The following is a 27,975-nucleotide window of genomic DNA, read 5'->3' as shown; positions in this document are numbered from 1 at the left end:
TCTCCAGCGTTGTGTACATTTACGGTGACAAGCTGAGACACATGACAGTGTTTTCATGCATTTTTGCACCTCTTTAAAACAGATATAAAAGGTACCCGTTTTGCCCTTACATTTTGCCCCAAAAAAAGGCTTATTTGTTGTTTGACTCCACCTTTCTTATGATGGCTTTTACAATTTTTGAATGGATAAAAAGTCAACATTTGCCCAATTGGCTTAGTGGCATTCTAAACATTTTGCAGTTCCCCTGCTGCCGTTTTGTCGCCTGCTCCCTTAATCCTCTGATCAGTCAAGACCCCTCTTCAGTGATCAGCCCTTCTCAGCAGGTGTCGCATTTTTTGTGCTCTTCTCCATTAGCACATCCACTTCCTCCTGATGAACACATCATATACTGACGAGCTAAAAAAAAAAAAAGCCCATAAGAAAACACTTCTGGAATTCCGAAAACGGAATTGGTTGCGCAAAAGCAGAGGTTTCCAAACTTTTACTACCAAAGGCCGCATACAAGAAAATGATAAGTTTCTTCACCGATAGCTTATTATGCATGCTAAACCCAGTGTGTCATTAATATCGCTATTGCAATACTGCTTTGAAACAGGAAGTCAAGTCAAATATGTTCTCAAAAAGAAGCTCTCACAATGGCTGCTGTCATCCCTATCCTGAAAAAAACGAATCCTTGACATCACGAGTAACTTCCATCCATTTTCCAAAATCCCCTTTCTATCCAAAATATTGAATCGTGCTTTCGCCACTCAGCATTCTCCTCCTCTTTGATCTCACTGATTTTGACGCTATCACCAATACCATTCTTCTCTCCCGCCTGGAATTCTCCATCAATTTATCAGAACCACGTTCTCCTAGTTAAAGTCTCATCTCGTAAACAGACAAAAATTTATCTGCATCAATAACTGCACCTTGGTCACTGCTTCTCTGTCACAAGGTGTCCCCCACGGTTCGGTGCTTGGTCCATAACTCTTTATCCACAAGATACTATTATCCACTATTATTGCTGTTGTTTTTGCTGTTATTTCTTGTGCTAGAGAAATTTCTGAAAATTATTTTGGAGGATGATGATATCAGTGTCCTATGATGTTATCTTGAACATTAATCACAATTTTTCTTAACAATTTGACCACTTTAATATTCACATCTTTGAGATGAAAAGTGTGAGTCTTGTCGCTCCTCCTTTCTTCTCCACTGCATTCTCCTTAGGTGACAGGACACTTACATGAACAGAGGAGCTATATAAATAGTGTCTGGCTCACGCTGCTGTGACTGTCGGTTACATGCATGCATCACCATAAAGACAAGTTGAAACCTCTTGTAGTTTTGACACATATTTTCTCTCCTCTCGCCTTTTCCTCTTTTCCGCATCACTTGAATCTGCTTCAATTCGCAACCATGCCAATAATTTCATTTTTGCTGACACAAAGTCTGCACATGTAGAATAAGATGGAGCCTATGAAAATAGAAGCGAGAGCATTGAAACGATCTCACATAGATAAAGAATTCCATTATGTTTTACTATCAAAGAATACTTTATTAAATCGAGAATTTTGGAGACCCCTGGAATCTCAGGGCACCAAGCAATTGTCTGTGTTTGCCTATAGATCAGTCCGCCTGACACAATGGGCGGATCCTGTCTCAGTTAATTACAACGTTCCAGGCTCCTCGTCCCTCCATCTTCGGCCATGACCTGAGGTTGTTCTCATGCATCTCAGTTCTCCACCAATAAGATACAATCAAGGACACATCGAGAGAATGCAAAATCTTGGGAGTTTCCACACTGTCTTTGCATTCCACGTAATACATATGAAGCGACATCCAGTAATTATTCATGATATTTACAAGTCACTACAAATGTGGGTGTGGGTGTAGCTGCGGGTGAGAAGCTGTGGAAGGCCACTCACAATCGGATCCTAACCCTCAGGGTTGTGAAGACTAACAGTGTGGATCATATTTGACTTTGATTTAATTTCACTTGAAACACAAAAGAATGAGATGGACATGTGTTGCTATGATAATTCATCCATGGAGATGACAGATTTTTGAGTCGGGTTAATAACGTGACATTATTTTCAATTGACATCTCCATACTATGACAATATTGAAGAGCAAATGTGTCATTCCTCCCCAAATGTGTCTTTCCTCGCTTCTTAGTTGTTCTCCTCAACTCCTCGATGGTACACTTGGTGGGAGGAGCTAAAATGTAAACTGTGGAGTGATGATCAAGGGGCGAGAAAGTTGTCTCAGGTCTCATGATATGAATTTACCAGACTTTGCCATTTTCTCTTGTCTTCATAGCTGTCCTTGACAAATCCCAAATTGGAGTGCAAGCACGTGCCTTTTGACCGTGCCTACTTTTTTACCACACTGCTTCATGCATGCAGCTTCAGCCCAGGTGGATTCACAACACACACCCTAGTCAAACAAGCCCTCTGAGATATACATATATAAATTGAAAAATGCCCACGCATAACATAATCATATAATGTATATCAGTTGTGTTTTGTTTTTTGAAAAATTCTTATCATTTTTTTGGGGGCGGGGCATAGGTGTTGGTCTAATCACCGAGGTGCCATTGGCGCGCACATTGAGCTTGCACCCTCCTGATAGACACGTGTTTAATTACTTCTTTTAAAGCTATTTCCGCTCCCGTAGAATTTGCAGACCCTGCATTGAACTTGAAGATGTACTGTTGATGTGGATGTCCGCTAATGAAATGTTGACAGCATTTTCTCATTGACACACGGATGTTTCATTCTCATGAGATTAGAACATAATTACCACTCATTACGCTTAAAAAAAAATAATGAAAGGACACGGCAGAGCTTGATAATCCTATCAGTTACATGAGGAAATTTTCAAATGTCAACACTCTTCTGGCACATTTAATCCAGACATGTAAACCCAAAACTCTCATTGAGTCCCGCGAAGGAGATAATCACTAATTACTATGTCCATTATTAACCTAATTAGCTGTACCTGTACCACCGTGCTTCCACTTGGTAATACAGATGCCATCAGACACCCACAGCAGCTATTCCGAATCAGACAACCAGCCTGTGGGGTATTATGTTGTCGGGATTACAAAGTTCATCCTCATAATCTGGTATTAACCCCCCCAGAACAATGCTAAGAATCTCATCTGTTTCATTAAAAGTGTGTTATATATGCAGCTATATTCTTCTTAAAACTGCATACATTTAAGAAGATACTAAGTGCAAGGTGATGTAATTTACATTTTGTAACTAGACTCCCCCGCTACCCCCACCCCCGCTCTGTTGCAGTTTATCGGTTGCAATCTTGCCATAACTCTTTATGTACATTAACCTTACAAAGGTTTGGCCATATGAACACTTTCACGTTAGTAAAATCAACACTTGGGCAAGTCCAAATTTTGGGGTCGTTAGCATTCAGGGTAATATCACGTTATGCCACCACATAGTGGGCAATATTGAGATCTACTGGAAGAGATGCAGCATAGTTAGAACAAGACAAAAGTGTTATCATTGCGATAAAATCATTGCTGATTTGCTTTTGTCTCACCTGTGGCATTTTGCATGGTATGTTAGCCCTAAACTAGCAGACTTTAATTATATTGTCTGGGTGAACATGTTGGTGTTTAAATATACAATATTTCACCTTCTTCTGTATTATTTGTCACGTTTACAGTAAACTTCAACTGGGAGTGACAAAGTTACAGCTTGAAGCAAGCACGGTTTATATTTTATTTGGACAACGTTGCAAGTGACAGCTGAGAGTCTCCCATTTCTTGACAGGGAGAGAGTGAGAACAGGCACAAAGGAACGTTTTAAAGGTGTTTTAACAAGTTTAAATCGGTTTTCAAGTGTGTGGAGGGTAAACTATGTCTCTCTGCATTGCAGATTTTCTCCTATCTTGAATGTGTCTGGAATTTATCCATGATATAGACCAATAAAGTCTTTGCTGTCAAGGGGCCCTCGTGGGGGAAAAAGACTTTTTTATTGTTGGTCTACAAATAGTTGCTTCATTATCTGCCAATTTAGGAAAATGTGTCTGTGAAGAGCCGTATTGTACATAACAGTTGTCTGAATTTAGATTGTGTATATTTGACCAGGTTTCACTACCCGGGCCTTTGTCCAGGAGTGGTTTTGCACAATGTTAACGGAGCTACATTGTTTTCCAGTTTTTTTTCAATGCACATATGAGCGTTTGCATGAGCTTCTGATACATACCACTTACTTCAACATGCTTAAATATGAAATATGGGGGATAAACTATGAATAAATTCTTGGTCCTTGGGGTATTCGGACAAAGGCGCGTTAATATTGGGTGTAAATTGTTTTAAATAGGATAAGAGCCACCAAACCTTGTTTACCTTTAAAATTCTTCCACTACAAAAGCTCAGTGTTTCTATAAGCAGCACTGAAATAAATAATTCAAAGGAATACATTTAATGCTCATAATAAAAGTCATTTGGGGAGTCTGTGAATGCAGCGCAGTGTCTAGGAAGAATGAAATGTAGCTTTGAATGCATCAGCCTCCCTCTGAGGGGCAGACTTGGAATCAAAATATCCGCCACAAATCAGAGCCTTGATCAGTGGGAGTGAAAGGCACAACTGACCTCAGCTCAGTCAGGCTGTCTAGGCCACTTAGAACCACTCCCTGTGTGATTCATCACCGTGACAGCCAGTGATTGGGAAGTGGACTTCACAAAGCAGTCCGACAGTCCCTAATGGGGCCAAGGACCGTCTCTCTGTGTGACTCCTGAGACAGAGTTGTTTATATTCGATATATTTCACATTTATTCACATACACATTTTTCACACCATCACCCCGTGACTTAAGAGTAGCTATCATCTATTTATTTATGTACGGCTGCCATGGGAGGACAGAACCATACAGATGCTTCATTAGTTCAAAAGATATTAATGAGCCATGTCACACAACTCATGATCCACAACATCACACAGCTCAATGCAATGATTAATGGGCCCTTGAAAGCAAAATAGTACATATTACATGCCCTGGGAACAAGTAGATTGTTAAAAATATATCTTCGATAGGATTTACTGTTCTTGTATTGTTGACACAATGACCACACATTGTGAACTGCAGTGATTTCCAACCATTGTGGCGCGACACATTTGAACGCCGTGAGAAATGCTCAGGTAGGCCACAATCGTTGTGCTTATTTTCTATTTTCGGATGCAAATTTGGAACTGAGAATTGGAATCGAAGCAGATTTACATGGGACAGGAGAAGTGGACCAATCTCTTTTTTCATCAATGGACGCTAGTTTTTTGTTTAATTTCAAATTTAGCTTGAAGCAGACGTGTGGGACGTCATGTACGTTACTTATGAAATACTGTACGGCTTAGCACCTTCCTATCTCGTTGACTTAGTGACACCATAAGTTCTGCCCCGAACTCTTCATTCACAACACGCTGGTCTTTGAGTGATTCAGAGAGCCAAAAATAAGTTGGTGGGTTCCAGTGCTCTGCAATGCCCTCCCCACGCAAATTAGAGCAGCTACTTCAGTTGAAATGCTTAAAACCCAACTTAAGACTCATCTGTATACTCTTGCATATTGTTGAAGTATATGTTTCCTGTTTGCACTGCTGTTTCCTATGTCTGTCCATCCCCCACCTCCCTGATATGGAGAGGGGCGAGGTGATCATGACACAATTGGATATTGCTGTACAGATTCTGCTCAGATCGTTATGCACATGATTTGCACCAGTTGAGCTGGACAAGAGCTGGGTTCACCACTTGGAGATGCTGCAATGAAGATTGACCAACTGGGCCAGGTTCAGAGGGGGACCCACCTATCCGAAGACATCTCCCTGGAGCATGTTCATCAAGTTAAATGGACTTTCATATCATTCTAACATTGTATACCAATATTGTGTCAAATGTTGGAAGGGGATTCTCTCATCTGCGGCCCCTTCTCAGGGTTTCTCATTTTTTCCCAGATGGGCTTTTTTTTTTTTTTTTTTTTAGTTTTTTTCTTGCCCTCCTTGGGGTTACGGTCAGGGATGTCCTGTCAACTGCGGACATGCGAAGCCCTTTGAGATTGTTTGTGATTAAGGGATATATAAAGAAACGTGACTTGACTTGAATTTTTAGCATGACATCTCCACCGCTGAGAAAACACTTTGATTCTCTCATTTTTCGTCTGTTTCAAACAACAAGGCAGATGCAGGAATAGTGATTACGATTGCATGACCGTCCATGTCTGATGTGTTCCGTTATATTATTTTGTTATTTAATGTGAATTGTTCTTTAAAGCACTTTGTTACAGCTGCAGCTGTTGTGAACGCTAAATGAAGATGTATTGGAGTGTATTGTATTAAGAATGTATACAGCGGAGATTGGGGTGATGCTGACTTCAACACAGGATGTTGTGAGTCGGTGGGGAGAATACTTCAAAGACCAAGTCAATTCCACTGACACTCTTTAAGGAAGCAGAGTGTGGAGACTCTGACATGGGCTCTCGTATCTCTTGGGTTGAAGCCACAGAGGAGCTTTCAAACCACCTCAGTAGCAAGGCCCTGAGGGTGTAAGAAATCTGCCTGGTGTTCCTAAAGGCTCTGGATCTTGTGGGGCTGTCTTGGTTGACATGCCGCTTGCGTGGACATGTGGGACAAGTGCCTCTGGATTGGCAGACCGGAGTGGTAGACCCCTTTTCAAGAAGGGGGACCGGAGGGTGTGTTCCAACTGTGACTCCTCCGTCAGCCTGGTAAGGTCTATTCACAGGTACTGGAGAGGAGGCTTCCAGATCTCTGATTCAGAAGGAGCAGTGTGGGTTGCATCCAGTGGACTAGACTACCAATGACTGTGTATGGTACACAACACAGGCTACGATGCATTAAGAGAACTCAAAGTCAGCTACAAGACACTGCGTTTGATTGTGACACATCTGTCGGGTCAAAATCGGGCTACATTTGTGTAGTCTGATGTCAGCAGTAGAGATAGGATGAGGAGCTCGGTCATCTGGAAGGGACTCAGAGACACTGCTCCTCTACATCGAGAGGAGTCACTCAGGCATTTGTTTGGGAGACCTCCTGGATGCCTCCCTGATGAGGTGCTCCAGGGAAGTCTCACCGGGAGGATGACCCAGAATAAGCTTGAGAGAATATTTCTCCAGGCTGGTGTGGGAATGCCTTGGATTACCCCAGAAGTGCTGGACGAGGTGGCTGTGGAGAGGGCAGTCCGAGCTTCCCTGCTAAAGCTGCTGCGCCCACCACCCAACCCAGAAAAAGTGAAAGAAAATGGATGGATGGATGGTTCACACCTTAACATGTATCCACCATCCGTCATCAAACTGCAATACATTCCATGTGTTGTTTGTTTAGTTTTACTATACAGTGATTGACATACCCTACACTTTTGTGACAATTGACAGTGATATCAAAAAATTGAATCATTCTTCTCCGTCGTTCATGATTCCCAAGGCACGACTCACGCCAAGACTTTTGTTTTATTTCAATTTTATATAGTCATTTTATATGTTGCTTTTTTTAACGTGCACGTGAGGGTTAGCGATGTTGTTACTTAAATTATTGCCTGCAATAAAGGTTTTGGCTTTGAGTGTGGGACAGTTGTTTGCATCCAATTCCAATCATAACCCCAATCAAAACACCAACCCAGTATGAATAACTACAAACCACTTGGATTTTATGTCACCTTACAAAACATGACTGTGGGCTGTTGATGTGGGACCAATATGTATTGCATGTGTGTGTCAAACTGTTTGCATTTGAGATCTTGGCTGCACTACAAAATGAAAGATTTGTGCGGTAGTTGCTCACTGAAAAGACACAATTCATACCCTGCAATTCTTCTGAAAACTCCTTAAGTCAGGGTTGAGCAATTTTGGTCCTCAAGGGTGTTTTATATGTCTCCCTGCTCCAACACATCTGATTCAAATGATCGGCTCATCAGCAAGGTCTGCAGAAGCTGGATAAGGATTTTGATCATTTGAATCAAGTGTGTTGGAGCAGGGGGGTGTACGGTAGAAAACATCCAGGATACTGAAGTCGCCCACCCCTGCCTTAATCCAAGCTGTCAGTCATTACAATGACCCATTTCCTCTTGATGGGTTGAAAGGACTGAAGTGGTTATGATTCCATCTGCTAAAGGCGGGGCAAGGTCAACCTCAAACACTGGCTCTGCAGTTGAGGGTCACACCACGATTCAACTTTTGCAATGCAAGGGACTAAAAATAGGCAGTTGACACGTTAGATGACCTAACTAGCAGTCATTATGGGGCTCTTTTCTTCTCTCATTCTCTTCATATCTGCATTTTATGATGATATCTCTTGCCATGTCTCCTTCCAATCTCTTAGGAGAGTGTAATTGCTCCTATTTGACATCCATGATTGGTTAGGATAGGTTCATCTTGTCTCATCAACGCCATCGGCTGGTTATGAGACCCAATAGAGGTTGTCCTGTAAATTTACATGAAAGCCATGCAGTATCTATATTTATCTATATCTATATATACAAAATACACACACACACACACACACACATACATACAGTACTGTATATAATGTTGCTGATGTGGCAGTTGGGGCCACCAGGAAGTTACATATGACACAGCAGCAGTCTAATATGCTCTCTGGCATCTTGTATGACAGTAGGAATCCGTGTGCTTTTTCTGGAATTATATATTTCAGCAACTGTTTGATTAATTGAAAAAGACTAAATTATCCATATCCATCTACATTCTGAATACTGACAAATCATTCAGTCAGCCTTGCAAACACTTTTTACTGCTGAGGTTTTTGTGTAGCAGTCCAGTTCTGCACTGCTCTGTAATTGGACCTTGTTAGGCGGACCAAATGAAGTGGTTGCCTTGTGTTTGCAGCATGTAAGATCATAAATAAAACTGTGTCGCAGTAATGTTGAGTTACTTGTATCAAGTACAATACGCCATTTTATAGGGCACTTATATCACAACTGCATTTGTAACAAAGTGCTTTAACTTTGCTACCATAAAATAATAATGTTACTATACAGACAGTATTATTAATAACAGTAAAACAATAAATAAATAAGTAAATTACTGAATACAGTACATACATTCATCCATAATTATTTTCTCATTAAATATACAAGAACATTGGTTTACATTCAATTGTGAATGTAAACCAACAACTCAAGTTTTCAAACAGCTGTTAGTTTGTCGAGGAAATCAAATGAATCTTACGCATATGTGTCCTTCAACCAATATGTATACAAATCATTCATTCATTCATTTTCCGAACCGCTTTATCCTCACTAGGGTCGCGGTGGGTGCTGGAGCCTATCCCAGCTGTCTATGGGCAGTAGGCCCGAAGACACCCTGAACTGGTCGCCAGCCAATGGCAGGGCACACTGAGACGAACAACCATTCGTGCTCACACTCACACCTAGGGACAATTTGGAGTGTTCAATCAGCCTGCCATGCATGTTTGTGGAATGTGGGAGGAAACCGGAGGACCCGGAGAAAACCAACGCAAGCACGGGGAGAACATGCAAAATCCACACAGGAAGGCCGGCGCTGGAATTGAACCCGGTACCTCTGCACTGTGAAGTCGACGTGCTCACCACTCCACTACCGGGCTGCCCTGTATTCAAATCAGTTATTCATGCCGTCAGGCAATCGTGGCTAATTCAGACTAATCTGTGAAACGAAAAAGAAACAAGCATATGTGCAGTTTTCTGGCAGTGGGACTCATTAGAACATCTTCAGTTTCGTGGTTGTACTTTTCACTCAGCTTAACTGACACAGTGTTTTTGGCAGCAGTAAAACACCTTGGATCCGGTGAAAGATTGTCAAGTCACTTTGAAAACCATACACTTCATTATTTTGGGAAGTGGATGTAACTTGTAACTGTTAAATGACTGCCCACACTATGATTGGAAAGACACCAAAGTATATTTCATGCATGGGTTAAAATTCTGACTTAATCTCATTTTCTGTAACACCCACAGACTCTGAGCCTTTTTCGCCATTGCTTCTGTCCTGATTGTCTGAAAATGCAGTAGACAGTGAAAAATTAATCTTGCATGTTTGGACGTCTTCCAAAAGAGATAGTGGACCTGCCCGAAGACAATCCATGATACAATCAATGAGTTAAGTTATCCAAGAAGCGAGCGTGGAATTTTTGCGTACCTGCACAACCGCAACATCAGCACACATAAAAGAGCTGCACATTAATTCCACAGCATATAGCAGAGTAATGCAAAGGAGGTACACAGGTGAATGGCAAGCAGCAACGCAAACTTGCATTTTACGACAGAGAGGAAGTCACGCAGTAATAGAAAATCCATTTGTAGAATGCAGAGAAGAAACAATTCATACTCTTGTTATTCTGAGTCCAAAACAATGTTTACATCTTAATATTCTTCTGCTCACTTCTTTTTTAAAGTGTTAAAACAATCCAATTTCAGAATGGATTCCGACCAAACAAGAGCTCTTCAGGACGGCTCAGCTATCGCTCCCCTGCCCCCTGTCAGAGTATTACCAGTTTTGAATTAATGTCAGCAAGAGGAACAGGCACAAAAAGAATCTTGTAGCAATGATGTCATGAACTTAGCTATTACAGTCAATTCAGTTTGCTGCTGTTCAGCTTGGTGATAGCGCTGCTCTGCTTTTACATGCAATTCCGACAGGAACTGCAATTTCTTCTCTTCAATGCTTTTCAGGAGTATGTGTGTCATGTCCTCCTGCAGTAACATTTGTGACCATGAAAGCCAATGTTAAGTTTAGGAAGGGGAAGTTTAACAGCCAACAATCACTCCTCCCATCCGGTTGTATTAACAGAAATGGTTCCTCTCCTGCAAGTATTTTCGATGTCACACTCGACACTGATGTTGACAACGTCATTTGACACTGGGAGCATATTAAGACAATCAGGCTGTTTTTGTCCCGATTTTGCCAACCAAGGATGTTAAATGCTTATCGTATAAGATTATCCTACAAGAGTACCCTTTGGTCTGAGGTGTGTTAAGAGGGAATTTATCCTGATATTAAGGTCTGAAACTGGTCGGGCCGACACTCTTCAATATTTAACAAGTTCAGTATTTACAAACCCACAAAAATTCATTTGTGTGGGGAAACCTGACGACTTTCGAGTAATTAGTCTCAGTGAACTATGACATGAATGGAATGTGGTCAATCAAAGCCCATTGACTGATTTATATAGAAGCGATATTATGGCTATTTACCCCTGAGGCATATCAGGAAGTATCTGTTCTTTTGGGTTTTTGTGAGATCACGCGAGATCTCTGCCTTGGAGGACCTCATTTCGAGACTGGTGGCAGAACAGACTCTTAATGTGTGTGGTGCTCTGTGTTGAGGTTATCAGAGCACCACACACCCAATACAATCAAATTTGTTAAATGTCCGATTGTTATCTTCATGTGTCAGGCCTGTCCCAAATAATACATCTCATGAGAAAAATCCTGATGTGGTTACCAGGCCTAATATTGCTAATTGCCCTAGTTTGCATTGCTCATGTGGCTGTTCTGCAGAATCTCCATGTAAGGATGACTAGAGATTTCTCTTAGATGGGAAAAACTGTTCTTTATAATAATGTGTGGAAAAAGAGAGCTCAATTTGTTGGTCCTTTTGGGCTGTGCAAATAGATGTCGCAAAAGCAAGTTACTTGCATGATTTGTATGACGGTAACGGATCAGTCACAAAATAAAGAAAATTGTCTTTTTTGTGATGTTATCTTATTAAAGGCAACCTTAAAAATTCAACTTCTCTTTTAAATGTATTTAAATCATCGATGGAGGCAAGGGCGCCAAATAAAATATCCCCAAGGGCTTCGCATGGCTGCCTCATCTACTCTGAGAGAAGAGATTTGAGTCCATTCCGAGGATTTACACCTGCTCTAGTGGGGAAGGCAATTGTACTGCAAAATGTTTAAATATAACTCAATTAGAGGAGCAAAAAAATGTGACTCTATAAAAATTAATCTATCAGTTTTATTGTGGAGGCTGTCTGTGAACCAGCTTAACTATGTGGGCAGGATGGAGCAATACCAAGGAAGACTGGTTTTTTTGTTTTTGTTTTTTTTTATGGTGCATCAAAACGGACCAATTGATTTTTAAATAACCATTTATAATTGCAACAAATATTGAAGACTGCCACCAACAACAAATGTGTTCAACTTTGGGTGCTTCTGTACTCCACACAAAAAAAACAAAAAAAAAAACAACAAGGCCTTCTGTATCATATGGCTGGATACCATACTGCTACACAATGTGAGAGAACTCTTGAAAAGTAGCAGTTGAGTGAATAGATACACCTGTTACGGCATTTGGAAAAAAACCCGTTCGCAAAATAAGTCGCCGCACACACGTTCTCAGACACAACGCATTCTATTACAGCACCTGTGACAGCCTAATGCCTGCATCAGTGAAGGTAGGTGCACAAGCACCACAGTTTGTAGCAATAAACTGGTGTTTAACAACTGTGAAAGTTCCTCATTTGTAGCAAGTCATTGGAGTGGAATCATGGCCATAACAATATACTATATATATATATATATATATATATATATATATATATATATATGTTGGCCACAGGCACACAACAGGGTGAGCTTTGTTTTTGTCGTAGTATTGCGCGAAAAAGATTTGCATCCATTGAAAATACTGGAGAGCAGCTACATCTCATTGAAATGCCAACGGTGAGTGTACATTGTTAGCGCATGGTGAGGGGTGTAGAACAATGTCACTATCCGATATGCTCTCCTCTTTTACCTTCCTCATGTTCATTCATCAGAATGATGTCTTGCTATATCTGTACCATGCTCCATGTCTCTCTCTCTCCTTTTTGCTCCTCTCCTTCACCTCATCCCTTCCTACCACCTCCTCCTCCTTCTCGTCCTCCTCATGGGTGCTGTTCTAATTCAGTGCTCATCCTCCAGCCCAGTTTTCTATGTTCTCTAATCCTCTTTTCACTTTTGAAACTTGTAGGGACATGTGGCACTGATAACAGTAGTTCATTCTTTTTCATATACAGTATTGTGCTCCCTATCTCTTCTTGTGTCAACATCTTGCCCTCCTAATATTTTTTGCTCAATCTTGTCCCACTCCGTGTCCCTTTTTTTGCTTGATCACGACACTTCCCTTGCCAATTTTATTATTTACCTTGTTGTTCATCCACATTTTCCACAGTTTCTTCTGCTCTCTCTTCCAAAGTCAAGTATTGCCTGAGGGCTATTTGACAAGGAGCACCTCAGAGACAAACAAGCACCCTTTCAATACAGGAATGAAAGGACAAAAACATTTTTGACTTTCAACAAATAAACTGTTCATTACAATTGTCCAATATGAGTGACCAGAGGCGAATGATTGGTGGAGAACAGTTAAAGCTGCGTATATGCAAAAGGATTTTTAAAATGTTAAAATATTTTGTGACAGACACCACACATCAAGATGGAACATCAGGCATTTACCGTACTTTCCGCATTATCAGGCGCACCTAAAAGCATTCAATTTTCTCAAAAGTCGACAGTGCGCCCTAAAATCCGATACGCTTTATCTGGAGAGTTAAAGTCTCTTTATATTCCTCATTGAGTTATTTCCTATGCCATCTAGTGGTGATTATTAGCCGGAACCAATTGTAGCCTAAAAGGGTTCTGCCTGACACTACTACATGACTTTGTGAGCTCTGTCCAGCCATTATGAAACAAAGATGATACCAAAAGCATAGTTAACTACTGACTAAATGCAGGAAGAAGGAGACAAGGATTCTAAGGATATTTATCCCCTTGTGGATGTGAGCCCATGAGCTTTGCATGCCTTTTTGTTGAATCTATTATCTTTATAACTTTTGTCTTTCATGCATTTTTTTGTAATGCCATTTGGATTTATATGTCTCAAGTCTGTGTTTGCGATAGTTCTCATTGTTACAGCTGCAGCAGTTGTGAAGGCTCTCTATAAATAAAGCTGTCTTGTATTGTATTGTATTCTATTTAGTGTAGCACCATCTAGTGGCTGCATACGCAGATGCAGCCACCATTGTTGCTTCTTTGCACTTTATAATGCAGTGTGTCCTATATATGAAAACAATTTTAAAACAGGCCATTCATTGGAGTTGCACCTTATCGTACAGAAAATACGGTAACAGTTTCGAAGCACCACACACATTAAGATTCTCTGATGTCCTCTGAGAAACTCCCAGATATACCATGATGGTTAACAAGTGTTTCATAAAAAGATCGTATAGGCAGGAGCATTCTAAAATGGTGATGTCTGTAAGAAAAAAAATCGCTGTGTAAAATACTTCATCTGTAGAACTCATTTTAATACAGAAAAAAAAACAACCTCCATTAGGACATATTTGATTTCATTTACCGTCACCTCCTTGTTGGTCACTCGACTTTGGATTGACTACACTTTTCACATCATGACAACAATTACTGTCGGCTTTTCCTACACACATGAAGATACTGGTCGAAACTATTGAACACGGTGAATATTTAAGATCGCCCATTTTGGACGCTATTATCAGGACAAACACTCTCTTCACAGACCTCAGACAAAAGGAACATCATACGTGACAATTTTATGAGACATACGTTTCACGTCCTTTTTTTGGGGAGGCAAAAAAGTTCAATTGTCTTTTCATGTGTTCATGTATGTAAATATTTTCAGAATGTACTCTACTTGTAAATACAGTATTTAAACCAAAACATTGGACGAATTTGAAATCATTATCATTATTTATTGTGGAATAAGCCAAAAATATACTGATCCAGCCCATTTGAGGTCAAATTGGGGTGAATGTGGCCCCCGAACTAAAATGAGTTTGTCACCCCTGCTTTACACCACAAGTGACGTTTTCAGAATTTGTTAGTATCAATAATTATGCAAGTTATTTATCATGCAATCTAATCTAACCTTGAAATATAATTGTTTCAACTCGTGACATCTGCTGGGACAGTGTATTCGTTTTGCCCACAATGACAGACATCTGATTGTAATATATCACTCACGCATAGAACCGCAGATGGAAAAACATCAATTACATGTGGAGGGACCTTGAAAGGGCGTGTTCATCTAATTAGGAATCACACCAAACAAAGAGAAAGTCAGTACAATACAATGAAAAGAAAAACACCCAAAATAACGCAAACTCCGGAACGCAACCACCAAAGAAGGTGCAGAATGATTTAGGTGTCAAGCTGAAGTCTCTCTTTTTATGTCCCTTAATTCTGCAGACAGATGCAACCTGAGACAGGAATACGGCCACTAGTTAAGGGGCATTTGAAAAGAGTGTCCCATAACATTGGTCAACATCAAATTTGAAGCAGAGATGGCTTTGAACGTCTTTAAATGAATTTTTGATTCTGAAACTTTTTTTCAAGCACATCAGATTCTGGAGATATTTATATTTTTTTTCTTTTACGTTTGACCTATAAAACTTTGTGGAGTACACATTTTGTCATTTATAGCTAAAACGCTTCAGAAAAAAAATTCCACCTGTTGCTGAATCTAACCCTCAATGCATAAATCCATCCATCCATTTTCTGATCTGCTTATCTCAGCTGTCTTCGTGCAGTAGGCAGGGTACACCCTGAACTGGTTGCCAGCCAATCGCAGGACACACAAAGACGAATGACCATTGGCGCTCACACTCATACCGAGGAACAATTTAGAGTGTTCCATTAACCTGCCAAGCATGTTTTTGGAATGTGGGAGGGTACCGAAGTACCCGGAGAAAACCCATGCAGGCATGGGGAGAACATGCTAAACTTCACACAAGAAGGCCAGAAGGCCGGAATGGAACCCTGCACTTCAGCACTGGGAGGGCAACGCGCTAACCAGTCGACCACTGGGATGCCCTCAAATCATAAATACTATTAAATATATGACACAATGTCTGTTATTATTATTACAGTATTATTATTATGAAAACCTGATGTGTTAGAGAAAATATGACGGCGGATTCGGAATCGGCGCAAAAAAAATTTACATTTTACTTGCATTTCTGATTAAAAAATGAAAAACAGCCTAATCAAATTTTCCTCGGCCTGTTGCCCTTGTTTGTCCGACGAAAGACTCATGCATTGCTTCTGACACAAGTTATAGCCCATTGACTATTGCACTAAATATTTATATGCAGCTCAACAGGTAGAACATCATTAGCAGTTTGGGAGCTGAGAGTTGCAACTCTGAGCAGAGGCAGAAATGAGAAAATAATGCTCTTCGAGCCGGTCCTCGCAGCTGGCTAACTAGTATCCGCAGCAGTGTCATTTGAATGTTCTCACCAGTCTTTCATGTCTCGGGTTACGCTTAAGCAATCACGGCTTGTGGCGCACGGTGTTACAAAGTGTCCCCTGCCTCACCCCCACTAAGATGAGACTCTCAGGCAGCCCAATAAGATGCAGCCAAAAGGCTCTGGAAACTGGCAGGTCTTTTGTGTGCATATTTTAAGCGAGAAATTGAGTCAGAGGAAGAAGATAAAATGAATAGAAAGAGCCCAAGAAAAATATAAATACCCCTGTAAAAGAGTAAGGGATGGAAAATAATGGGAAAACGAGAAGGGATTGTTTAGGAAAGCCATGATAATAAGAGGGTCTCTCGTTCTGGGTTCCCTTCTGACATCGCCACATTAATAGCTGATTAGCCAGTCAGCCAAATACAGGGCTGCTGGAGGACAACAATCACACAAGTAGGTGTGAAATAAATACCTGCTAACTTAGAAAATACATGCACGCTTAGAATCCTGGGGAGGACCAGTGGAATGTGTATGATCTGAATAGCTCATGAATAGCTCATATATGTTATTCTGTCTTTAAGTATGTAAAATAATGTTCGACATTTTGGTTTTCCTGATGGATAATAACATGTCTTGAGCATTTTGACCGTTCCAGACTAGGCCAAAATTATTTTGACAGAGCTTGTAGAAGCCACGATGACTCAAGGATGAACTAAATTGAGTCAATTTTTGTTGAATAACACCCTTCAGAAATCAAACTTGTCTTTTGCACCGGCTATTTAAAATGCGTTCCTTTTAGAAAATTGTTGCGAGCGGCAGTTTCTGAAAATAGCAGTGTCTACTCTACAGGGTGCAATTTAAATGTGCAGCAGACAGAAGCCACAAAAGTGCAATCATCTTAACAGGGTTCAATGGTGCTTTAAATGAGACCGTGTTATGCACCTTTTCCAATTTCAAACATTTCTCACTTGTTTGATTAAAACGTTTCTGACATATTTTGGTTTGTCTAAATCAGCGCTTCTTATTTTCTGTTACGCCTCATCCTAGGAAGAAGAAACTATTTCGCGCCCCCCAGCTCTCAGCCACGACTATAAACCGTATCATTTGTCTATAATATTCCTTATTTACATTAAAGACAACCAAAAAGAAATATAAAAAGAATAACCACCCGTGTGGGGGTGGTTATTCTTTTTATTATTTGATGCGTAGATGACAAAAGAATTAATGTGGCTGTCTAATTTCACAATTGAAGGGTGGGCAAACACTTGAGAGACTCAACGATTTGTAAACAAGCAGTTCAAAAAAAAGTTTCCATATGTACCATTTGAATTAATTTGGTGGACGTAGTTGTAATATATATCTGTCAGCAATAAATCCCTCTGCGTTACTTTTTCCTACAATGGCAACTCAATGGGCTCTCTTTCCGTAGATAGCGTACATGCACTCAGTGGAAAAACTGGCGCATCTTCCTTTTTGTGCCGGGGCAGTCTAGTTTAGACCACATTTCAAGTGTGTTATTATTAAAATATATTTCTGATTTGCTTTCCCACCATGATAATTATGGTGTTTAACATGCTGGACAACAGCTGACTGATAAACGGACCCATTTAGCCTTCACTCTCTAGCAAGAGATGAAGACAGCTGAATGGGTGATACAGGAAGTTATAACAATCTGCATATAAAGATTGCTTTGACCCTCAGTGTCCAGCCCTTCACCGCCCTGCCCACAGCCTGAGTGGAAGCAACAGATGTTCGGGGAGCCAGAGACAGTGGAGGAGGGGAGTGGTTAGTTGACAGCTGTACAGTTTTTTTTCCATGCCAGCCATTGTCTGGACTGAGGTTCAAACTCTAATTTGTGCCGCACTCTGGCAGGAATGACAATAAAAATAACTTCAGTTCTGTCAGAATGAAAATCTGCAGCCGTATTGACAAATGGAAGATGGTTTTAAGATGCGGCAACCTTATTTGTGTGAAACTCAGACTACAAGTCTTGAAATATAATTAAATTACTTCCTTCAAATGCCTCTTGAGACTGAGTCATTTTTATTTTAAATTAGAATGATCATTTAAAAAAAAAAAATCAACCGTTATAAAATGATAGTCAACATAGTGACCAAATATTTCACTCTTCACTTCATAGCGTTTCCTGATTGCAAGTATTATTTTCATTTGTTCAATCTAATTTGAACTTGGAAGAACATGAAAAGAGAAGGAGAATGTATTTGTTGCTGTTGTTATTTTTGATTAAGAATAATACTAAGACCAAAAAGTCTGGAAAAATGAAAAACAATTTCCCAGATGGGGCCGTGATAAAAGTCAACAAGATTTTAATTTTCATGTCTGATTATAGTACAAGATTAACTCTAGAACTTTCAGGCCTGATGGGGGGGTGGAGAGACTGGATTAGTCGAGAAACAGATGGGTGAGCGAGGGCACACATACAGCATTGTGGCCAGCCAGCGCTGACAACTGAATGTAGGACACGCAGCAGGAAAATGCAAGGTCAGAGAAGACACCGCAAAGGGAAAATACATTTGATTCACATTTGATTATCAATATCAATTTACAGAAACACTAAAAAAAGGACGAGAGATGGGACTGGCTGATTTGTGGCATGTGACACTTTGGAAAGAGGAAAATAAGGCAGAAGAGAAGCACGGGGAAAGTATCGAAACGTCTTTTCCAAATGGCTGCAAATACTGCAGCCAAGTGAGGGGAAATAAGGGACTTGTATTGGTGCAGCAAATGTCTGGAGAGCTGGAGAATGACATAGCCAGCCCTCTCCCTAGGGAAAAAGTGATGAGAGTTGTTCCAAACACTTTGTTGCAATGCTGACAACCAGAAAATTGAAGGAAGGATGACAGCAATTCTAATAGATATTTTTTCAGGTCATGATTTTGAGCTTGTAGGTGTGCAGGCCGAGGCAGAGAAGCACCGAGGTTTCCATGGGAAAGTGCACATCAAATATATTCGGAAAACAGAGTTCTGTTTGCTTCTTTCAAATGCGATGCACTCATTTGATAAGATAAGATAAGATAATCTTTATTTGTCCCACACTGGGGAAATTTGCAGACTACAGCAGCGAAATTGGGGGGAGGGGGAGGGGGTGTAGAAAAGAAAAAAAAAGTGTTGCATGCACAAAATAAATAAATGTTTCAGAACAAGAACTGTCTGTGCTATTTACAGTGGTTACAGGTTTTCACGTATGTTTATTCTTGATTAGTGTACCCTGAAGTAAAACAATCGACCCATTTGACAGATAGGTTACCAAGATGTTGATTTAAGAGTGTTATTGTATAGAAGTCATCCCAGTGGCCGTCTGATCCCATGAACTGTTTATCCTGTACTGTCCTAATCCCATGATTAAAGGTACATTTGACTCCCATCCCGTGAAATTCCCCCCAAAAATGTCAACCTTTAATGTACAATTTAAAGTTCATTTAAGAAGTTGAAGTACTCGTCTGTAGTCTCACCTCCTCATTGGTGTCTTGATGGTGTGAGAGTCCACAAAACAGGGACACTTCAGCGAAAGTAAACCTGTTATTAAACACACCGTCACGTTATTCAGCCTGCGGCTCACACCCCATGACAGACATTCTTGCTGCTTTTGTATCCTAAATCCTTTGCATTTCTACATATTACGGAAGGCTGACTAACACAAAATACATAACACTAGGGAAATTAAATGACAACACTGAGCTGTCCTGGCCAATACGGCATTCAAGAGGAAGATGCATTTTCTGGGTGTAAGCATGGCTAGCTAGCTAGCTAGTTCCACATTGTAGTGGTAGAAATGGGCCAAGAAGTTTTCAAACTGATGATGGATAGCTAGCTAGCTCGCTAGCTAGCCAGCCAGCCCGACCGACGCCCGAGAGAGAGAGAGAGAGAGAGAGAGAGAGAGAGAGAGAGAGAGAGAGAGACTTGCCCATGCAATTAGATAATTGCACCGGATAAGCGTTGATGTGAACATAGGGGCTCAAGTCCTTTCATAGTTGGGGAGGGGCGACCAAGTGCACCACAGGGCCCTGTTTTAGCTAAGCCCATGAAAGCAGATAGAAAGAAATGATGATAAACTGCTGAACGCTTCAGTTCCGCAATTGAGTACCAAATAATATAGTTCCCAGTTTTTGCATGTTTTCAGTCATTATGTTTAAACATGTATATAATGTACATTGAAACAAATCTCTGAATTCATGACAGGGTCTTTAATTGTAACCAGACAAGGGCACACAGTGCAATAATCACGGTCTTTTATCATTATCCTAATTTGTCACAGCAGGATTACAACTGCCTTACTTTAGTATTTAATAATACAGAAACCCCCTCGACTTTAGGAAATCTTCCGTATAGTTGTGACATAACTTCTGTGTTTTAAATGATAGATTTGTTTGGTGTAGCTATGGGGAGCACGAGAATCTTAATAAATGTCCTCCAATATATCTTTTTTCCCATGAACAAATAAGAATCAGTATGGCCACATATTTTTTGTTGTGGAGCCAACCTGTCAATTTGCTGCCTGCATTCTATTGCACATTTTATTGAGCTATTGTCCCCGCAAATGAAACAATGCTCGTGTTCTTGTTTTAGGCTCTGTCTCTGTCTGCAGGCAGAATGCAGCTGCTTGTTTTTTGCTCAAAAACAGTCAGACATTCTTTTGAGCGGCAGGTCTAATGCAGGGGCAATACAGTGCGTGGACCTTATCAAATATTTACAGGTACATCATCTCCCCATCGACCGGTATCTGCCCTCGGTGTTTTGGACAAAAAGCCTGTCATGCGCATGCATGTCATAAACAGTTGAGAATAATTCACTTAAGGTGAATGATTTAGTATATTGATTTGAATCTATGTAGTTGTCATTATATTAAAGCAGCCAAGAGAATCACATTGGGAAATGTAACTAACCTTTTATGTTACATTCATTGCAAACATGTATTGATGTTGTTTATGACTATATGTAAAAAAAAAAAAAAGTATGTAATAAATAATCACCTTTTCATACTACACATTTCATCAGCATTTCCATTATTAATGTATGATAAACTGTCTTTGCTGATTGGCTGTGAGAAATCACAGGGTTCTACTGCCCTGAAGTGAGGAGTTCATTTGAAATAATAAACATTCTCTTTGTGTTGCATGTTCTCCAAGTGCTTGTATATTTTTTTCTCTAACTACGCTAGCTTTCTTTCACATTCTACAATTGCCATTCTCGGGTTAATTGAACACTCTGAATTGCCTAAGGGTGTTAATGTGAGGGTGAATTGTTATATATTTATGCATGGCCCAATGATTCACAGGTGACCAATGCATGATATACCACACCATTTACTCAAATTCAGGGAGCCAACTCACCCGTACTAAAAACGGATGGATAGCTCTGTGCCCTGTTAAGCATTTCATAATCCCTGCTGTCATTACACTAAAATGTCTTCATGTTTTTTTTCGGTTTTTTACATGTACCCATATGTACATTCTTTGGACAAAAGATTTGGGAATTAGATGATGTTTTATGACTACAACTAGACAGACAGCTTAAGTTACTAAAAATTGTAATTCAATTTTCATCTTACCAAGGTATTTTCAAAAATGTGTTGAGATGATGTTTTATGACTACAACTAGACAGACAGCTAAGTTACCAAAAATTGTAATTGAATTTTCATTTTACCAAGGTATTTTCAAAAATGTGTTACTGTGGCAAGGAGCATAAAAACATTGTTGGGTGAATTTTGTGTGGAAGAAAATGAATGAGATCAACCCCATCAAACACCATTTTGGAATGTCCATAGATTGACTTGTCATTCGGGTCCTCTTGTCCAACAACACCAAACTCCTACTTAAGGAAAGGACAAAAAATAAATAAATAAAAAATTCTGAAGCACATTGAATGTGGTTATGTTTTATAAAATGGTGTGATTGGCGAGGAAAGACCTTTCACATATTATTAATAAATATGTTACCGCCTTCTGGTTGTAGCTCCATATTTAATCAAATCGAAATGCATAAATTTCATGCATCACAAATGCAGCAAAAAGTGCTTTACAGCGATAAAAACAGACAATAAAAATGGCAACAAATACTCAGTTTAAAAACCCATCCCTGCACATTCAGACGCACACACACACACCGCACACACAGCCCATATTACCCGATAGTGTCGAAACACGGCAAGTCACTGAGGACCCAGGTGAGGAAAAACTACCCATGGGAGCCATCCACAGCAAGTGATGCTAAAGCCCTCAACCACAGAGGATGCCGCCGCTGACCCGGGTACACCAGGGTGAACTCTCCACAACGTGCTGAGCCCCCCAGACCTTGGATCTGGAGAATAAGCAGAATGACATCCCAGCAGGCATATCGAACACACTTCCCAGCCTGGAGGCTCCCATAAGGAGACAATGGAGTTCAACTTCAAAAGACTTAAAGACCATAGGACACGATTAAAAACAAACAAAAAAACTAAAACAAAAAAACCTACAATAGAATACATTTTAAAAAATACTTCAAAACCAAGTGTGTTGGAGTAAAATGCAGATTCCCAAAAAATGCCATATTACTGAGCAGTTAGATGAGCAATGAGAACCACACGCCCTATTGGCAACTTTTTGTTGAATATACAGTGACACACACGCACAGAACACCCAGGCAACAAACGTCGCCCTTTCCACGTATCCACATCTTGGAGTTTGATTGTAAATGGTCACTCAACCAGGTAATTCTTTGACAATGAATAAAATAAGATGTCATTACTTTCAAGCTGTCACTTGTGAAAGAAAAGTAAATGAGCACACGAAAAACGTGTATAGCTCACGGATGTCATTATTTTTGAGCTGATCATCCAAAAGGCCCACATAAACGCTTGGCAAATAAATTTTGTTCAAGTGATCAGGGGGAGGTTCAGTTCTATGACAGTGTGGGGCATTTGAAGGAGCTGAAAATAAGTCTGGCTATCATCACAGGAAATGGCGCAAAACATCCATTTTTCTGTCTCCCTGTCACCCATCATCCTTGCAGGTGCTCTCTTTTTTTGTTCATTCAACCTTTCTCCTCTTTTTCTGCCTCCTGAGCTTCCTCATCTCCCCAAGTCTTCTTTCACTTTTCATCTCTTCACACAGTAAACTTGCCGTTTTTTTTTTTTTCTTGGCTTCACCTCAGGATATTTCTTTTTTCAGTTCTTCGATACTCAAGGTGTTTTCCATTATTTTGGTATTTATCCAGCCTCTTATGCGCTTTCCACACATACATGGTTATTTTCAAAAAATACAATTTCTCCACTTTCCATGTCAATGGGAAAATAGAAAAAGTGAAAATAATCTCCATTCACATGCACTAGTGTAGGTGCCAAAGTGACGAGTAGAACTTTAGATGAAAGCCCAGAACACTGACGAATATCCTTTCCCAAAAAGGCAAAAATTAGCATAACTAGAATAATGTTCATTGGAGTGGAGACTTTTTTTCGATAAACTTTTCAGTATAAAGTTATTTGTCCAGTTGCTCTCTACATTTCCCCCAGTGGAACTGAAAGGAATTGAAAGGAAGAAAAAAAAATTGACGAATTCTGTTGTGTGTCCCCTTTGTGAGCACACAAAAAAAAAAAACTGAATTATTATTAATGCACTTGTCATGTATTAATGTATTAATGTCATGAACACTGACAATTCCACTCCCTTTTTTATTCACATTTGAATTGGAACGAATGCAGCCTGGCTTTTAATGCTTCTTTTCTTGGATTTGCTGTTCATAATTTGTGATTTTCTAGATGTTAGCAAGCTTTTTATACCATCCCAATTCCAATGAAGTTGGAACATTGTTTTAAACGTCGATAAAAACAGAATACAATGACTTGCAAATCATCCATCCATTCATCAATTTTCTGATCCACTCTCTCCTCACAAGGGTAGTGGGGTGTGCTGGAGCCTATCCCAGCTGTCTTCGGGCAGTAGGTGGGGAACACCCTGTACCGGTTGCCAACCAATCACACAAAGACGAACAACCATCCGCGCTCACACTCACACCGAGGGGCAATTTAGAGCAGTGTTTTTCGAGCCAAGACACTTTTCTTTTATTGGAAAAAAAAAAAAAATCCCGCAGCACACCACAAGCTGAAAATGTGAAAAAAGCTTATTTTAACAATTAAAGTGTGATATTGTTATTGTAAGCGCTTTTTAACATTAAGGAATACCGTTATATTATCACACCTTGAATAGGAATCAAATAAACATCAATCAAATATTTTATAATCTTTCATATTTATTCTCACTCAGTGTGATAAATGTCTTGGATGAACACAGATCTGATATCCTTTCATGGTTCTCCCGTTTACCTTTGCGGTTTTTCTCATGCACGTTGCTTGTTTCTCCGTGGGTTCACACAGGCGAACAAAATACTCCACATTTTTGTTTCGAAATGAAGGCTGTTTTGTTTGGAGATGGAGTTTAAGCTTACTTGGGACCATAGCGCTGTTGGAGCACTTTTTTCACCACATACCAAGCACAACGGAGTTGGTTGCTGTTGCATCTCCAGTAAAAGTAAATCCAAATGAAAGAGATCTTTCGTTCTATTGCCTCGCGCCAGAAACTTCGCTTGTCTCGAAGCACAAAGTAATTAGCTAGCTGCGGCTGCTACCTACCGGTATGGAAGAGTACTACATCATTACTCTGCCATGCGATAGACTGCACAGGCATACAAATTGGATAATTTCCCACGGCACACCTGACAATATCTCAGTGAAAAACACTGATTTAGAGTGTTCCATTGACCTGCCACGCATGTTTTTAGAATGTGGGAGGAAACTGGAGTACCCGGAGAAAATCCACGCAGGCACGGGCAGAACATGCAAACTCCACACAGGGAGGCGGAATGGAACCCTGCACCTCTGCACTGTGAGGCAGATGTGCTAACCAGTCGCCCACCGTGCCGCCACTTCAACCCATATTTGATTGTAATACACTACAAAGACAAAATATTTAATGTTCAAACTGATCGACTTTGTTTTTATCAAATGATCATTGAAGTCTAATTTTATGGCTGCAACATGTTCCAAAAAAGCTGGGACAGGTGGCAAAAAAGCCGGAGAAAGTTAAGGACTGCTCATCAAACATCTGTTTGGCGCACCCAACAGGTGAACAGGCAAACTCGGAACAGGTGAGTGCCATGGTTGGGTGTAAAAGGAGCTTCCCTAAGTTGCTCAGCCATTCATGAGCAAAGATGAGGTGAGGTTCACCTCTTTGTGTACAACTGCGTGAGAAAATAATCGAACGGTTTCAGGAAAATGTTCCTCAATGTACTGTTGCAAGCAATTTACGGATTCCATCATCGTAACATCGAGGTAAACACCACCCTGTCTGTTACAGCGATAAAATTCTAAGTTAATGATTATTTGCTAAAAACAATAAAGTTCGTCAGTTTGAACATTAAATATCTTGACTTGGTAGTGTATTCCATTCCATGAAATATCATTTGAAAGTGATTTGCAAATGATTGATTTCTTTTGAACACCACATGCCCACTTCAATGGAATTGGGTTTGCATATTCCACCAATGCACTTGAATCCAGGTCGATGATCAACCCCATATTCACCCCTAGTTGTCTGGAAAGCATCCGCTCGAGTTTTCTTCGGTACATGTATCATCAATGAGCTATTTGAAAGCCACCTTCACTTTTATCTCTGAGTGCATGTGGATCAAACCATTTGTTTGTATACACAGCACAGATGCAGGCATTGGCTTTGAACTGGTCACAAAAAAAGCGCTCCTGCTTTGCACACCACACCAAAAGAAAAATTGAAGGCAATTTCATCTGCTTCTCCCTTGTTAGTTTGCATCCTTACTTTAAGTGGCTCTTTCCTTCCAGTTTTGTTTGGCTTTGTTACTTGAATCTCAAGGTAATGCTCATAATACACACACACACACACACACACACACACACACACACACACACACACACACACACACACAAATATGTGCGCTCTTGCCACATAAAGGTGAACAAGCACACCCATCACCGTTCTCTCACATTTCCTTTTACCTTAGCTGGATGGGGTTGCAGGACTGGCACTAGATCGTTCAACAAATTAGCGGCTCCCCGAGGCTGGTGTTTGAGGCTGCTCACTTCAGAGAAGACCGGTGGAAAGCCAGGCGATGCGGCGCATTAAGCAGGGTCCCCGCGGCTCTCCGGGGTCTACCCAGCACTCTCAAACGTAACAAATTTGCCCAATGCAACATGACATGGTGACGATTTTAGAGACAGAAAGGCAAGCAAGCAAGGCATGAGTACATACAGCCTGTGGATGAATTGCAATGTAAATGCAACTCATGAAAGCTCATCTGGTTTCAGAAAGACAGTGAGTCAGACATGAACAACATGAGATGATAGCCTTTAACCTTTTTTGTAAGGATGAAAATAAGAAAGCAGTAATTGCTTTTCTTATGCACTTATCACAAGTTGAAGAAAGCAGCGGAATGGGTATCAAACTGATTTCAGGTTTGTTTTAAGACAATTCAGCGTGTGTTTACTTCAGGAGATTTGCTGTTGATGAAGATAATCATCCGTCTGACAAATATAGCCTCCTTTGACGAAATAAATACTTGTAAACATGACATCGACATCACCAGAAAGGTGTAATCACAATCGCCCTGGCAACTGTTAACATAAACAAAGACATTTGAATACAGTTTGTGAGCAGTGTCTGGACATAAGTGAGATCTAAGTTTTTTTGGGGGGGTTTCCTACTTTTTCTACTTTTACTCTTAATCTACATAGAACATTCAGAACAGTTTCTTATTTACAATGTTAAACTAGTCCAAGAGGCTTAAACAAAAGGATTCGAAGAATGCGCAAAGGAGGCTCGTGGACATATGCACAACCCTGTACAAAATACAAACAGGGGGGAAAAGCGTTCTGGTCTGGGCAGAATGTAGTCGGTTAAACATTATCCATCTCATGAGTGACTTTGCATTCAACGAGGACAACAAATATAGCAAGGCTATTTTATAATTTATCTTTAAGTTACAGTATATTTCTAATGCTGTCCCTCAATAACATATAAGCTGCTTTATATATGAAAATCTCGTTATATTAAGTGCAGTGGTTGAAATTAATTCAGATGTTTAATTGTAAATGAATTAATTGTATTCAGATTCTTTTTTCTTGTGTGATGATTGAAATCTGCAAATTAACTCAGGGTTCAGGAAATGGAGAGGAGGTCTCAAACATTGAAAACCCAATGAGAGTGCTCACAATAAAGCTATTAACGAGGGGTCAATGTGGCATTAGGAAGCCTGCTTACTCCGAATGTTGAGTATTTCCATCAATGGTTTGGACGCATACGATGAAGTTTAAAAAAAAAGGGGTGAACACAAGACTTTGAGATGCCAACCTGAGCCAAACATCGTGTCATTATTGAATATTGCTGAAAAGAAAATAATTTTCTTATAGATATTTATGCCAGTGAAAACATGTAGTGCAGTTTTTCACCGCTGAAAACAACAACCATCCATCCATCCATCCATCCATTTTCCACCGCTTATCCGGGGTCGGGTCGCGGGGGCAGCAGCTTTAGGAGGGAAGCCCAGACTTCCCTCCCTTCGGTTAGGTTAGTGTATGAATAACAAAATACGCTAAACATGAAATATACACGTAGTACTGTATATGTTGCTCTATGTGACTCGCTGTTGTTTTGCCGACTTTCGCTGCCTCTCGTGGACCTTTTGCTGCATTTTCGCTTTTTTTTTTTTTTTTTTTTTTTTAAATAAATTTTTTTAAAAAA

At 40.2% G+C, this 27,975-nt stretch overlaps 1 long non-coding RNA gene across 1 annotated transcript in view; it reads left to right on the top strand.

Annotated features, from left to right (window-relative positions):
• The first annotated feature begins 18,947 nt into the window (after window positions 1-18,947).
• LOC109524948 (uncharacterized) overlaps window positions 18,948-27,975 on the top strand; it is a 17,567-nt gene continuing 8,539 nt past the window's right edge. Inside the window, exons 1-2 of the long non-coding RNA XR_002170052.1 lie at window positions 18,948-18,957; window positions 19,192-19,197. This is a non-coding gene — a long non-coding RNA (uncharacterized LOC109524948). The remainder of the gene's footprint in view (window positions 18,958-19,191; window positions 19,198-27,975) is intronic.

This window comes from Hippocampus comes, unplaced genomic scaffold, assembly GCF_001891065.2.
Source record: "Hippocampus comes isolate QL1 unplaced genomic scaffold, H_comes_QL1_v1.1 scaffold45, whole genome shotgun sequence".
Taxonomy (NCBI): domain Eukaryota; kingdom Metazoa; phylum Chordata; class Actinopteri; order Syngnathiformes; family Syngnathidae; genus Hippocampus; species Hippocampus comes.
Note: the sequence above shows the minus strand (reverse complement) of the source record. Positions and strands in the feature narration are given on the sequence as shown.